Raw genomic sequence first — 17,094 nt, forward strand, 5'->3', positions numbered from 1 at the left:
AGACATTGTTGGGCAGGAATAATCACTGGCAGTGATGGACGACATGAAACACTGTATATACGTAACAGAGATGGAGCTGTACATTTACAATGAAAAATATTACAGATTTCATCACATGAGAAAGCAGGATAACAGACATAAATAACTTTCGTGTTTGACGCAGGTCATATTCCTAACATAAAGTTCGATATCGGACTCTAAGTAAGTAATATGGCCTCCTGGGGCACTAATGCATGTTTTGCACCTGTTATTCGTGCTGTGTATCAACCGGTTGAGGATTCCTCGATGGACATTGACCCGCTCCATTCTCAAGATGCTTTTCAGATCTTCAACACTTTGGGGAGAGGATGTTCGCTGAAAAACGCGTCTGCCACGAGCATCTCAGGCAAGCCCTATAGGGCTTAGGTTCGAGCAGAGCGCAGGTTATTCCATACATTCGCTTACCAGTGTCTCCGACACCTAAGTTCTGTTTGGGCGGGAATTACCGTCCATCAACAGAAAGTCGGCATCGCAGACGTAGATAGGCAGACATGGTACAGAATAATTTCCCTACAATGCTGCTGCGATGTACTGTACTTCGTGAGAAGTTGTGCTGCGGCGTTCGTCCATTGCGTTTAATCAAACAGAACATTCTGTGGTGTGTAACGTGTTCCCCTCCCTCTCCACACTGACTAGTGGCCAGAAATAATTGCTACACTGAAGGAGGATTCGCCGGAAAACATCGCTCTGGACCACTTTTGCCGTCCCCAGCCGCCATGCTTCCTACACCAGCAAACTCATTCTCGACAATGTCTTGGTTCAAATGGCTCTGAGCACTATGGGACTTAACTTCTAAGGTCATCAGTCCCCTAGAACTTAGAACTACTTAAGCCTAACTAACCTAAGCACATCACACACATCCATGCCCGAGGCAGGATTCGAACCTGCGACCGTAGAGGTCGCGCGGTTCCAGACTATAGCGCCTAGAACCGCACGGCCAACCCGGCCGGGCGGCGACAATGTCTTGGTTGAGGTGAGATGCATTTAACAAGTTTCCGTGCGTACAAACCAACCCGATTTAACCGCCGCGGGATGGTTCTGGCAGACACACGGGTGCTGGTATTGGTTCAATATGTGTAGCGATCTGCCTAGTAGTGAAATGCCTGTATCTTTCGTTGCCGTTAAAACGGCCCGCCATATGCATTTCCTTTTTTTACTGTCATTGGCCGAGTGTTCCGTAGCAATTCTCGCTTGTTCTGTAGCAGTCAGCAGTTGTTCCTTAGCAAGTGTCCGTTGTTCTTTACCATTTATCAAGAAGTGTGTTAAGTTTTCATATGTTTTCTGCCATTGTAAGTAATTCATCTTTACTGTACTGGAACAAAAACGTATGAGCGTCCCGCATAAGTAGTGAATAAGATTCTTGACTCAGTGTTTAAGTTTATCTTGCTCGCCTGTCAGTTGCGCAGCGTAGGGGATTCTTACTTGAGGCACAGTAACGATCAGTTGAGTTTTTGGAGAACGAGACTTAGTGTTTGTGAATCAGAGAGAAATTATCTGGAATACTTTATTATGGGGATGAAAACTTGTTTGTTAACATATGTTATTAATTCTACTGATGGAGAAGATTTTTTGAAAAAAATTTTTAAAGGTACAAGAATGAAATGAATGTTTGTCAGAATTATTAACTAAAGAAAACCTTTGGCCCAACCAATAACATTAACGATTAGTGTTAATTTGATCTATGTTTTTCATTATGTCACAAATAACGCAATTGGTTGGAGTGTCTGTAACTTCTGTATTGAGAGAATTTCGTAATATTTAGGGTCTTATTATGTTGCGCAGTCTTTTTTGACAATAACCTGAGCTTAATTTTTCAAGCACACCTTTCTTCAAAGTAAAACTCTCCTCAACCATTCAAAGTAAGATTTTGAATATTTTGTCGTGTGTGCATTGCACCTTACGCCACACGAAACCAAAGACTGTTTCTGGCAAGCAGAAAAACGTTGTAATGAGTATTTTCTTTCCTCTTAAGCTGCTACATCTGCTGATTTATATTTGCTTTCGAGAACGTCACTACACCAGACACAAAATAACATGCTTAGCAAGTGGTAAGTTACTTTCATTTCAGGGCAGATCTCACTTTGCATTCTTATGAGGAAATAGTTCTGAGACTTCTTTATTTATATTTTTACTTAAATTGCAATAACTGGGAAGATGAAAATTCTTAATAAAATTTTTACTTATATCCCTGAGTGAAATTGACTATACTGTCTCTTTACTTGTGTTTATCGTTTAATTTCTGACCTACAGAATTTGCCCTGACTAATGCAGCTTGGACTTATGATATTCATTAATTACTCACAATATTAAAGAATAACGCGATCTGACTTGTTTTAAAATTGATAACCTGACTTCAAATAATTAATTCAAATGAATGGCCCTGATATAGAAGAAATCGTAACAATAACCTGTACATTATATAAGTCACTTACCTCGCAAAAATCTTCATTACACGAACTACTGCAATACAGCAAGCGCCAATACAGCCAGCTAAATAAAAGATTCTAACCGCTGAAGGTTCTAACTACTGATCGGCATGTTTTTAGCAAAGGAAAGATTTTGTTGCAAAGCAAACAATATATTTTTACCTTAATAATGTGACAACCAGTACAAAAAAATATAATCGTCCGTGACATCCAGTTCCAAAAATTTTATAATCAAGAATAATATTCATTCTCCAAGTCGGACACCTCCAGATCGTCCGCTCACGCTAATACTGCAAACCTCCAACACAGCTAATTATTAACCTCTAACATCCATCACTGGTGACTACTCTCTCCCAACTTCCATCACTACTGGCTGTTCACCTCCAACTGCTAGTCCGACCAGCCACAGAGTCTCTGATAGAGTGCGCCTAGCGCTGTCACAGTTGTTAATGCAGAGCGCTACATAGCGCTGCCAACATACAAATACATAAACAGTCTACTTACAGTTCGTAGTCAAAATTATCAGTGTTGTGCTAAGCAAGCATATTAATTTACAGTGAACAGTGTAGATAATCTGGAACAGTTATTTTTCTTCTGAGTAGAGCAGTATTTTATTTTTGTGTTCACTTCAGGTCAAAGATTGCATTGCATGTCACGCGACATTCGTAGCAGCACGGTCTAGGGCTCCTTTCCACGGTTGGCGCGTCCTCCCTCACGCATGGGTGTGTATGTCGTCCTTAGCGTAAGTTAGATTAAGTAGCGTGTAAGCCTAGCGACCGATGACCTCAGCAGTTTGGTTCCATAGCAAACTTACCACAAATTTCCAAATTTCGTAGTGTAGAGGGTGCGGCGCTTAAAACCGGACAAATTTCAATGTGAATTTCCCGCCGGAAGTCGCGATTGGCGTTCTCGAAGGCCATAGGCATCTAGTAAACAGTCGGTATCTCAAAATAGCCGAGATGTTACGGACAAGTGCGGAGTGCAACCGAAGAGCCCACAGAAATAGTTAGATTCTTCAGGTACCCGAGATCAACTGTCTACGATACTGTGGCCAAGTGTACTGCTTCGGTGAAGTGTGGGAAAGGTTCCGCTAACCCGGCGAGGCAACCTCGTTCGACGAAACACGTATTGCGAACGGAGTCAGTCATCGCAAAGGCTCAGGCGCTGATTTCGGAGAGTCGGGGGCAATCGCTGAGGAAACTAGCGTCACTATTGAATGCGAACAGTGTGTCAGATGGCAGAAGAGTACCTCATACGAGGCACTTAATCCAGATCTGGATCTCGGATAACGCTGACATGTTCTGGTCAAAGGTGTTCTTGCCCCGAATGGCCCGGGTTTTAACCCCCTCAACTACTATGTTTGGAGCGAAGTCGGAAGAGTTACCAATACGACGAGACACCCTAATGTGGTATCTATACGCTCCACTATCGAAGCAGCATTCTCGAACATGGACAGCGCTGATTTAAAGAGTGCGTGCGATCGCTTCAGGACAATACTGGTGGTGGTCATTGCGGCTGAAGGGGGTTACATCGAGTAATGTTACTCTTGAAAGATACCACTACTTATACGTCAAAGCATTTTCATTTTCATTTGTATTTTGTTACAATGAAGTTGCTTTTTTTTATTTTCATTTGTCCGGATTTAAGCGGCGCAGCATGAACTTCCGTATTCAGTTTCAGTCAAATGGTTTTCACTAAGTACACAATTAGTTACACTACTGGACATTAAAATTGCTACACCAAGAAGAAATGCAGATGATAAATGTGTATTCTTTGGACAAATATATTATACTAGAACTAACATGTGATTACATTTTCACGCAGTTTGGGTGCACAGATCCTGAGAATCAGTACCCAGAACAACCACCTCTGGCCGTAATAACGGCCTTGATACGCCTGGGCATTGAGTCAAACAGAGCTTGGATGGCATGTACAACTACAGCTGCCCATGCAGCTCAAACACGATACCACAGTTCAACAAGAGTAGTGACTGGCGTAATGTGACAAGCCAATTGCTCGGCCACCATGGACCAGACGTTTTCATTTGATGAGAAATCTGGAGAATGTGCTGGCCAGGGGAGCAGTCGAACGTCTTCTGTATCCAGAAACGCCCGTACAGGACCTGCAACATGCGGTCGTGCATTATCTTGCTGAAATGTAGGGTTGCACAGGGATCAAATGAAGGGTAGAGCCATGGGTCGTAACACATCTGAAATGTATCGTCCACTGTTTAAAGTGCCGTCAATGCGAACAAGAGGTGACCGAGATATGTAACCAATGGCACCCGATACCATCACAGCGGGTGATACGCCAGTATGGCGATGACGAATACACGCTTCCAATGTGCGTTCACCGCGATGTCGCCACACACGGATGCGACCATCATGATGCTGTAAACAGAACCTGGATTCATCCGAAAAAATGACGTTTTGCCATTCGTGCGCCCAGGTTCGTCGTTGAGTACACCATCGCAGGCGCTCCTATCTATGATGCAGCGTCAAGGGTAAACGCAGCCATGGCCTCCGAGCTGATAGTCCATGCTGCTGAGAACGTCGTAGAACTGTTCGTGCAGGTGGTTGTTGTCTTGCAAACGTCCAGATCTGTTGACTCAAGGATCGAGACGTGGCTGCACGATCCGTTAGAGCCATGCGGATAAGATGCCTATCATCGCAACTGCTAGCGACACGAGGCCGTTGGGATCAAGCACGGCCTTCCGTATTACCCTCCTGAAACTAGCCATTCCATATTCTGCTAACGCCGCCCGCGGTGGTCTAGCGGTTAAGGCGCTCAGTCCGGAACCGCGCGACTGCTGCGGTCGCAAGTTCGACTCCTGCCACGGGCATGGATGTGTGTGATGTTTTCAGGTTAGTTAGGTTTAAGTAATTCTAAGTTCTAGGGGACTAATGACCACAGCAGTTGAGTCCCATAGTGCTCAGAGCCATTTGAACCATTTATTCTGCTAACAGTCATTGGATCTCGACCAACGCGAGCAGCAATGTCGCAATACGATAAACCGCAATCGCGATAGGCTACAATCCGACCTTTATCAAAGTCGGAAACGAGATGGTATGCATTTCTCCTCCTTAACCGAGGCATCATAACAACGTTTCACCAGGCAACGCCGGTCAACTGCTGTTTGTGTGCGAGAAATCGGTTGGAAACTATCCTCATGTCAGCACGTTGTAGGTGTCGCCACTGGCGCCAACCTTGGGTAAATGCTCTGAAAAGCTAATCGTTTGCATATCACAGCATCTTCTTCCTGTCAGTTAAATTTCGCGTCTGTAGCACGTCATCTTCGTGGTGTAGCAATTTTAATGGTCAGTAGTGTACTTTTGGCAGTTAAGTGGCACAGTTTTCATTATTTCGCATTATGTAGTTCACTAAGTTTAACTTTTTGTTTCATGACACTGTTCAGATGCACAACGCAGGGCCAACTAATAGTCAGTATCGATCAGCAGTTGAATACGATATCTAAAGTTCACGTTGCATGAGGAGAAAGTTTTTGAAAAAAGAATATTGATTGTTTTCATTTATAGATGAATTTCTGTAGAAAGGGTATAAGCGTAGAGAAATTTTGTAAATTACTGTACTTCCTGGTGCCGCACCTTTAATGACCAACAGTGCAAATAATAAATAGGAAGAGTGATGCGGACGCAGTGCTACACGCTTGGGCACGAAGTGGAACCTCGAGATAAGACATAGCGCAGCGTCAGGTGTGTGTTCCGGTCGGTTCTCGCAGCGCCGAGTATAACGCGCTCAGCTCACGTACGGAGTAGGGGATTCATTTGGGGTAGCGTTCCGTGCCTTAGTGGGTCATCTGAAGCTCCTCGCAGCACGAAAGCGGCGCTGCAACGCGCTCACGTCACGCCATGCAGGGCCCCTGCCTGTCTGCTGCACGCCGTCCTGCAAACCCACGCCCTGACCGCACTTCACTCGCACGTCCGCTTTGTCCCGCGCTGACAGGGAGCTCCCGATCACTTCGTTCTGCCTTCAGGAGACTCTCTTTCAGTAGCTGAGCCAGAAGTACGTACTGAATAGTAACCAAGCAGAATTTCCCGAAGACATTTATCCAGCTGTACATACCACGATTTGCCTAGAAAATGGAATGAATCTCGTCGCACTGCAGTGGCTGGCCACTGGAAACACTTGTTTACATACGGAAACGAGCAACATTTTGGCTAGCCAATTTATATGTGGACTGCAAATTACCCGGCAGCTGAACTACACTTGTCGCGAGCCCGCTAATCCGGGAACTCCACGGTCCAGTCATATAAATGTGATCACCGCGTATTGTCAACGTCAACGTCAACGTACAAAAACAAAGTAGTAGCACTAACAGTGGATGGGTATACAAAGCAAGTCGGCGGGAGGTCGAAAACAGTGCAGTCGTTATCGTAAATAAGTGATTTATCTGACATCCAAAACGGCTTGATTATTGGCATTTGGGCCAAGGGTGGAAACATTTCCGACACGGTTAACCTATACAATCCACGGCAAAGTGGTGTTATCTAAAATCAGCGCCGAAGCAACTGTGGTGCACCATGGGCCTGCGGGCTTTCCAAACGGCTACGCTCCCTCCGACTGAGAGTTGCAGTATTAAAAGTTTTGGCTTGTTTCGTTGTCTAGGGGCTGGGACACGTAGTTGCCGCATTACCGGCCAAATACTGCTGAGTCTACAGTACACAATGTGAATATACACATGAATCGAATGGTCGAAGTTCCTATAGCTCGGCAATTGCGAATTTTGAACGTGACATAGACGTTTACAAATGAAAGATTGCAATTAAATAAAATCTGCAGGTACTATCTTACCGACTTTGAATTATGAGTATGATAGTAGAAGTACTTTTGAGAATGCGGTATATTTCTGCAAAACACTTATTGGTGTCGATGGTCCAGCGATTAAATAAAATATAAGTTGGATAACAGGGAAACAATACATTCCTACAGCACGTAATTAGTTATGAACAACAACATAGCTCACGAGATATTCACTTCAAAACACACACTACGTTTTCACTGCAGAAGCCACGGAAATCTCTCAAATGCATAAGTCGGCACTACGAAATATTTGTATCTCTCGCCACCACGCGCAAGCTGCTCCACCCCAAGTCTTTCCAGCCACTGTGCGTCCGTCTCGCCGTCCAGCTCCTCCCGTGCGTTCCGTACCATACCGTACCGAACTTTCGCACTTCCCCCACTTCCATACAGTCTCACCACCAACGAGCGCTGTGATTGGCTACCCCAACGTACGCCCACAAACATATTTAAACACATTCGAATTACTGGAGTTACATTTATACAACTTGAAATTAAATAAATATTCCTACATCTGGACCATAAACATGCTCTAACACACATTATTAAATACATAAACAATTAAACATATATCAAAAGAAAAGAAGCAAAAGGTAGTCCAGTAGCCTAATGTCTCTCTGCTTTCTAAAACACAGTAAGTATTTAACCAATTTCTTCATGAATAGCATATATCGGATTTAAACAACGACATAGATGAATAAATAAGTTTATAGGCATGCAGCTACCGTTTTTTTTTTATAACTGTGGAGTACTTATGGCCTGATGCGATCGGTAGTAATCGGCCACTTTGACCTCCAATAACTCGTGTACTATTCAAGTTACATGCCTGTAATTTATACCAATTTAGGTTTACACTGCTTTTAAGGACACGACCAGTGACAAAGTCGGATGAAGCGTTTGTATTTTGGAAATTCGTTGCTGGATGTTACTTGTATGATTTACCATCAGATACTAAACTTTAAACTAATAAATATATTGAAAATCTGATTATATCTTCAGAATCGTGGTGCAAATAATAGTAATGTACATGTCTCTTTTTGAGGTATCATGATTCATCTGGTTACTATTAATTTCTATACGAACTGTGAAATGTCTGCCATTAAGGCTTCATAAAGTCCGCCATCTTGGCACTCCCGGTGTGTCTCCTTCATCGACACAAAGCACCGTCCTCGTCTAAACGGAATTCCCAGCCACGTGGCTGGACCATGCGCTGGGGCTACCCCTCTCGTTCGGCTAACGTTTGCCACCACGTGTTTGCTGCCGGGCCCCGGCTTTGAAGAGCGTCGTGTGGGTCCGCCCCAATTCCGAACATATAATATTTCCAGGGCGCCACCACTCGTCCGTTACCTCACTGGCCATAGGTGACGGGGATGAGCGACGGCTGCAGAGATGTATTTGGGCTAACAGACGTGTGACAGCTGAGAAGCTAACCGCCCAGACGAAGCGAGGGGCGACCAGCAGTGTGTCCTCGAAGAGCGTTCAGCGAACTTTGCTACGTATGGGCCACCGCAGTAGGAGCCTGGTTCATGCACCCACGCTGACTGCTGTTCATCAGCGACGGAGGCTGAGATATGCACTCCATTACCGCAGTTTGATGCCCATTGAGCGGCTTTTTCAGATGCCTCAAGTTTTATGTTCCATCGGTGTGAAACGTTTGACAGCAAATACCCTGCAACAACTGTCTGAAGGCTCCAGACAGCAGAAGGTTCCGTTGTAGTCTGGAGAATGTTTTCATGGCATTCCCTGGATGATCTCGTGATTCCTGAAGGCACAATGGATCAATACAAGTATGCACCTGTGCTTTGGGACCATGTCTACCCCTGCATGCCGTTTGTTTTTCCTCAGCACGATAGCATCTACCAGCAGAGCATTGCAACGTGTCACGCAGCAACAGGTTTAGTTTAGCGTACTCACCTGGCCACCAAACTCCCCGAATTAAAACCCAAATCCAGAATATGTAGGACTACCTCCATCGGACTGTTTGCGCCATAGATCCTCAGCCGAGAAATCTAGCCCAGTTGGACACGGCAGTAGAGTCGACATAGATCCACATCCCTCTCTTTAACTTCCCGAACCACAATGACACTCTTCCTGCACGTCTCACTGCGGTCCGTGCTGCAGATAGTGGTTATTCAGCCTTTTAGTACAGTTACGAACACCACTTATAGTGCTTGATTCACCATCCTGTAGCAGGTCCCGTCCATCCTCATGACAGGTCTACTTAAAGCATGGCTTTTTTCCTTTCGTTGACTCAAAAAATTACTGCACAATAGCGACAAGTGAGAAAAATATTTGACTGCTTTCAAGGTCATCTTACACACACCCTTTCAGTGAATTTCGAAATCTAATTGCAGTTTTCAGTCATGAATAACGCGCCCCAGTCTGAGAAAAGTTGTGGAGTGTTTGCAAAGAGATAGTATCGACGCAGTTGAGAGATATATACCACATAAATTAATAAGTGATGGTAGTGATCCCCCATGGAACACAAAACGGGTCAGATCGTTGTTGCAGAAGCAACTACAAAAGCATGCCAGATTTAAAAGAACTCAAAATCCCCAAGATTGGCAATGTTTTATAGAAGTTCGAAATATGGCGCGCACTTTCAGGCGAGATGCTTTTAATAATTACGACAATGAAATTATGTCTCTATATCTGACAGAAAACCCATAGAGACTCTGGTCATGCATAAAACACACCAGTGGCAAGAAGCAATCAATACCTTCATTACGCGATAACAACGGTTCAGAATGGCTCTGAGCACTATGGGACTTAACATCTGAGGTCATCAGTCCCTTAGAACGTAGAACTACTTAAACCTAACTAAGCTAAGGACATCACACACATCCATGCTCGAGGCAGGATTCGAACCTGCGGCCGTAGCGGTCGCGCGGTTCCAATAACAACGGTGAGGCCACTGAGGACAGTGCCACAGAAGCAGAGTTATTCAAAAAAAATGGTTCAAATGGCTCTGAGCACTATGGGACTCAACTGCTGTGGTCATTAGTCCCCTAGAACTTAGAACTACTTAAACCTAACTAACCTAAGGACATCACACACATCCATGCCCGAGGCAGGATTCGAACCTGCGACCGTAGCAGTCGCACGGTTCCGGACTGCGCGCCTAGAACCGCGAGACCACCGCGGCCGGCAGCAGAGTTATTAAACACGGTTTTCCGAAACTCCTTTACCAAAGAAGACGAACTAAATATTCCTGAATTCCAATCAAGAACAACTGCCAAGATGAGAAACATAGAAGCAGATATCCTCGGAGTAACGAAGCAGCTCAAATCACTTAATAAAAGGAAGGCCGCTGGTCCAGATTGTATACCAATTAGGTTCCTTTCAGAGTATGCTGATACAATAGCTCCATATTTAGCAGTTATATACAACCGCTCATTCACATAAAGTTGCCTACCTAAAGACTGGAAAATTGCTCAAGTCACACCAATACACAAAAACTAAAAAAGAAGTAATCCGCTAAATTACAGGCCCATACCACTAACGCCGATTTGCAGTAGGTTTTTGGAACATATACTCTGTTCTAACATTATGAACTATCTGGATGAAAACTATTTATTGGCACATAGTCAGCACGGATAACATCGTTCTTGTGAAACACAGCTCTTTATACTCATGAAGTATTGCGTGCTGTCGACAGGGGATGTCAAACTGATTCCATAGTTTTAGATTTCCAGAAGGCTTTCGACACCGTTCCTCACAAGCGTCTTATAACCAAAATGCGTGCCTATGAAATATCGCCTCGACTGTGGGACTGGATTCGTGTTGCCCTGAGAGAAATGTCACAGTTCGTACTAACAGACGGAAAGACATCCAGTATAACGGAAGTAATATCCGGCGTTCCCCAAGGAAATGTTATAGGCCCTCTATTGTTTCTTATCTATATTAACGACGTAGGAGACAATCTGAGTAGCCCTCTTAGACTGTTTGCAGATCATGTTGTCATTTATCGTCTTGTAAAGTCATCATATGACCAAAACGAATTGCAAAATGATTTAGATAATATATCTGTATGATGCGGAAAGTGGCAGTTGACCCTGAATAATGAAAAGTGTGAAGTTATTCACATGATACTAAAAGAAAGCAGCTAAATTTCGATTAGGCGCCAAGTCACACAAATCTGTAAATTCAGCTAAATACTTAGGGATTACAATTACAAATAACCAAAATTGGAACGATCATGTAGATGATATTATGGGTAAAGCAAACCAAATACTGCGATTCATTGGCAGAAAACTTAGAAGGTGCAACAAGTCTATTAAAGAGACTGTTTAACACCATGCTTGTCCACCCTATTATGGAGTATTGCCGTGCGGTGTGGGATCCGCATTAGGTGGGATTGACGGATGACACTGAAAAATTACAAAGAAGGACAGCTCGTTTTGAATTACCGCGAAATAGGGGAGATAGTGTCACAAACATGATACACGAATTGGAGTGGCAATCATTAGAACAAAGGCGTTTTTCATTGCGACGGGATCTTCTCATAAAATTTCTATCACCAGTTTTCTCCTCCAATTGCGAAAACATTCTGTTGGCACCCCCTACATAGGGAGAAATGATCGTCACGATAAAATAAGAGAAATAAAGGCTCGTAGAGAAAAATTTAAGTGCTCGTTTTTCCCGCTTGCTGTTCGGGAGTGAAACGGTAGAGAGACAGCTTGAAGGTGGTTCATTGTACCCTCTGCTAGGCACTTTATTGTGAATAGCAGAGTAATCACGTAGATGTAGATGTAGAAGGACAGCAATGTTCAGAACTACAATTTCAGAAGAAGGAAGTGACATCCGTTACCCATTAGTAAAACAGTTACTGGCTCACAATAGGTCTCAGTAGGCAGCCACACGGTTCCTTGATCATTTGCCCAGTAACATAGGCTAAATGAGATAGTAAAGGTGATTTCAAATTTTATCTGAATTCACGTCATCTAGAGAACTCGTTCTGTTCTACAGGCGAAGATTTAATTAAACATTAGCAGCCTGTGTAACATAGAAGGACGTATAGTCATACGTTTATCTTTATGTTAAATTTGTATTTCATTTCTCTTGCGAGTAGATAAAAACTAGCACGTTCATTTTGATTAACTGTAAGTTACTGTGCTATTTAGTTATCTGTAAATAGCTATCATGGAACCGAACATCGAAACAAATCGTGTATGATCAGACTTTACGTGGCCTCGTTGAAGAAAAATTGGATCAAAACGGTGTACATTGTAAGCTTGCCACTTTTACAGATCAAGTGCTTTAGTGGCATTCGTTGAACATTGAGGTGTCAACAATCTCATTTTTTTAGCGCTCTTCAGCTTTTGTAGTTAGTGAGGCGTTCAAGTCGAGAAAGTCAGTAAGTCTTGTCTTTTGAGTCGGTTGAAGTTGTTGTCAGGGACAGAGCAGTAGGTGAACAAGATAATAATAACCAGCGAAAACGTGATCGGGATTATTACAGACGGAGCACTGGCTCGTAATGTTTCAAGGATGGGGAAGGAAATCGACCGTACTCTTGCAAAAGAACCAACCGTGCTCAGGCAGGGTGACGACTCCAGCGCGCGACCAAATGGTGTAAATTGCCCTGAAGAAGATCCCATCGTGGATTGAAACCGGTTGGCGGCAAAATAAATAACGCGATTGTGACTCTCATTTTGAATAATTGATTATAAGTATATTAATCGCTGTTTATCTCCTCACAACTATGTTGTCTAAAAATTTACCGTCTGAATACCAAGTAGAATAATTTATCATGTCTCTGTTCAAATAAATTTCGTTGGTTTAATGGTATGTATTCAAATTAAAATCAACAGAAAACTAATTTGTGCAAAAAGTTATGAGAGATAATCCAGAACCACACTAATCCCTGTCAAAGTTGTATTTCACTATACTGGAGAGTGCGAACGCCTGCGACGGGTCAGGCTCTTTTCGCGCAGTTTCCTTTCCCTGAAAGAAAATCCACCTACCTCGTTTCTTAGGTAGTTGCTGCACTAGCCTCTCCTGATAGCAGCTACTGGAAAAATTGCAGAAAAGCAGTGTTGAAGAAACTGCAATTTAATAGCCGCTCACCGGAGGCCGCGATACATGTTTGCTGAAATACAATCTATGAGCAATCTTCCTAAATAAATTGAGTTATTGGAATGGTAGTAATTGTTTACTCAAACGAGAACGCGAAGTTGGTAATTCTATTTAAGCTCTTTATTGTCTTTAAGCCTGATCATCAGCCCGCTAATCTACGTTTGAAGAAAGTTCAGTTCACAATTCTATCCACACTCAAACCCCGCCAGAATTAGCTTTCAAAGTTACGGAATTTTCTTAACTGCAACACAGACGATTTTCTAACATACACGTTTGCAGTCGATGTTCAATAATAGTTCGTTTTTTAACGTTAATGCTCGCCATAAGCACTTAGTAAAAGTTTACGAAGTACCGCCACGCTTTTAATTATTAAAGTTACTCGCGTCTTTCGCGGAACGAAAAGTCACAACTCGCTCAAACTCACACTACGCGTTACTGGACTCTTCCAGTCTCAAATCGCACAGTACCGAACCGATGAAGCCGTTTTATGACTTCATTTTACACATTATTCGCGAGGACACATCAAGCATGTCTCTTCTCGATCACAGTTCCTTCGCGACCCCCCATCCACTCGCGACTCCCTCTCCTAGTCCGCTAACCGTCCTCGCATCTCATTGGCTCACACATCACACAGCCAATCAGAATTAACTCTTTGGGTGCGCCTCGCGCCAAAATCTAGCACGCACCAGTCATGACTTCTGAATCATTTACGTCATGATTTCTTGTTACACAAAATTTACTGTATAATTTAACAAACCGAAAGGAAAACTAGACTTTACTTTATTTCCAGAAATTATTTAAATACTCGCGAACGTTCTGGCTGCTTGTACAATACCATACACTCTTGGACATCCGACATTCACTAAGATGGGGAACCACTGGCGACTCTGTTCCCACGGTTACATCGTCTGAACACTTGCGAGTTCCAACCTAGATTTTATACACTTGCAAAGAATGGCGAATGTCCCTCTTTCATTCACTCAGGCACACTCATTCACTCTCACCTACTCATATAAAATAACTGTTCACAAAAATTCAAAACATTTATGGTTTTAACAAAGTTATAGGTGAATTTCTAAAAGTAAAATTCTCAAAATAAATACAAAAGCACGGAAGGTGATTTTGTTTCATAGTTGGATGGTCACTGAAGGTGATCTATACATAATGGTATTTATTTAGACTCGAAAATTGTAGAAATTTGCGTTTTCTGTAAGATTTTTCTAATTTCCAAAATATGCAGGTTTCAAAGCTCAAATTTGGATGACTTATTTTTATTCATAACAGAAACTAGTATATTAACTTTTAATTTCCTCAGGTTCCTCAGTTAGAAGTTATTAAAGATGAAAGTTCCACGTTATACACGCGGCTAGTTAGCGCACAGGTCTTACATTCTCACGGTACAGACATGCCATATGGTCGTGACGTCAGACGAACGGACACCGGTAATCTGCCCGCTACAGCACATATGCTAATCTGATGGCTACTTTACAGTCTGTCTACATTTCACAGTAAATATTTGATAGAAAACTGTGCGCTCGCACTAGTTGCGACGCCACACACCTCCTGAGGAAACTAAATTTTTTCATTCATGACAAACTTTTAGTTTTCTAAAAAAATTTCTATTAAAGATTTACTCAAACAGCTATTTAACATTTATAGTTCCTGTACATCAATCATCCACTTATACCTAGGACTGACGACCTACAAAACATCTTATATCTAAACATGCACTTTTATCATCATTCAAAAAAAAAAAATTTTCAGATTACAAAATTCTATTTACAAATTCCTGAAAGAGAAAACAAACCTAAATACTATCTTGATGTACGTCACACGCACACTAACACTACTATCGCTATGGTGAGCGTCACTTTTTTACCACTTACACTTAAGATTTTGATAGCACTCGTAGTTCGACCGGGTCCTGCTTGGGAGGTCCATTTCAAGTCTCGTGCTACCACCTCTGTTTACTTCGGCGCACCTGAAACATCAGCTGGCCTCAGTTCCCTTTCTAACTGCTACGTCTTAACCTACAGCAGCGATAAATGGCGCTATCTGCTTGACTCTAAAGTCTCATATTTTTGATAAAATTTACTTTACAGTATGTACAATTTTCAAATTTTTTTTTTTTTTTTTTTTTTTTTTTAAGTGAAAAGTGAATTGACTTTCCTAATGCAGTACCGAAGTGGCACATTTACTCTTTAATTACTTCTTCATCTCATAATCAAACAAGTTATGGTTATATAAGAAATACTAAGAAAAACAATTCCTACAAATAGTTCACAAATACATAATAAATCTCCGCCAGCACTGGTGACTCTCCAGTTCCTGTACAATACACAACAATATAAAATATACACAAAATTATCAATATTACAATTCTGTCTCCAGGCAATCTCCTGTAGTCCTGTATCATAAATTAAACAATGAAAAATACATATTTACTTATTCATTTATCAACACTACAATCCTTATACTAATCTCTACGACAAACTTGGGGAGCTTTGTGTGTCTCTGGTCAAAAATGGAATCGATGTCATGGGTACTTTCCTCATCTCACATATCTGGAGTTACTTCAATTTCTTGTCAACATCAGGTTTTCTCTAGTCACATTCGGGTTTAATTTACAACTCTCATACTCATACTTCACACACTCAGGTTAGTATTTGTTAAAGCGTTTCCTACTAATCTGCGAAACCTCGTTACCCATACTTTCTAACATACATCCACCTCCTGAGTTACCAACGTCGCCTCAGCTCTGTTTACATTCGTAGCCTCACTTCCTTTTGTTTACAAACATCTCCTCTGTTTACCAACAAACGCCACCTCTGGTTACCAACATTAAGCTTTTTATTTACTCACATTCGTAGCCTCACTTTTTCCTAATATCGAGCTAGCCAAACACTATGCTCATTCTTTCTCCTTTTCTCACATATTTCTCTTCATTTGACAGTCAGTCCTGCTGCACTGTCCCTTTAACTTAACTTCCTTTACCCCTTTGACAGTCAACCTTGTTGCACTGTACCTTTACTCATTTTACCACTAAATCACCTCCTGAGGCTCTGACTTCATTGAACAGACAGTTTTGCTGTACTGCTCCATTTCCTTTCCTAAACATTAGCTTAATGCTACGTCTTAACATATCGTTCTGTTACTTAACAAACAGCTTCAATGTTCGTCACCATATTTTCTGAGGCTCTTACATTTCTTAGTTATTTTACCTTTCTAAGGGCATTACTCACACCTTAGGCCAAACATTTACTTTACTGAGACTTATTACTTATCTGAGGTATCTTAATCCTTTTTGATTTTCTCTTACACTCATTCCTTACGCTTAACCTATACTGCACTGAGGTTCTTTCCTACTCATTACTTAAACACTTTATCACTTAAAAACTACGATAGAGAAGAAGGAAAGACGATAGAATTTTAGTTCTGAATGAAAGAAGAGGTAGGTTGACAATACGGAAAAGAAAGTGGAAGAAATATTGTCAAACGACTCGAGACCTAGTGCTCGTCACGCACTTAGCTCTGCAAAGAGTGCAAAGCTCTCTGAGGTATCTACTTTCTCCTCGATCCTATTTCTGACACTCACAAGCTCAGACGGATCCTCTACTTTTTTTCCACCGTACTCATTATAGCCCTCCAAGAATTTCTCTGTTTTACAAATACATATAGGAAAATCATTCTGCTCAGGATCCTCACATAGCTGCTTACCGATGAAAGGTATAGTAAT

Source organism: Schistocerca gregaria, chromosome 7, assembly GCF_023897955.1.
Source record: "Schistocerca gregaria isolate iqSchGreg1 chromosome 7, iqSchGreg1.2, whole genome shotgun sequence".
Classification (NCBI taxonomy): domain Eukaryota; kingdom Metazoa; phylum Arthropoda; class Insecta; order Orthoptera; family Acrididae; genus Schistocerca; species Schistocerca gregaria.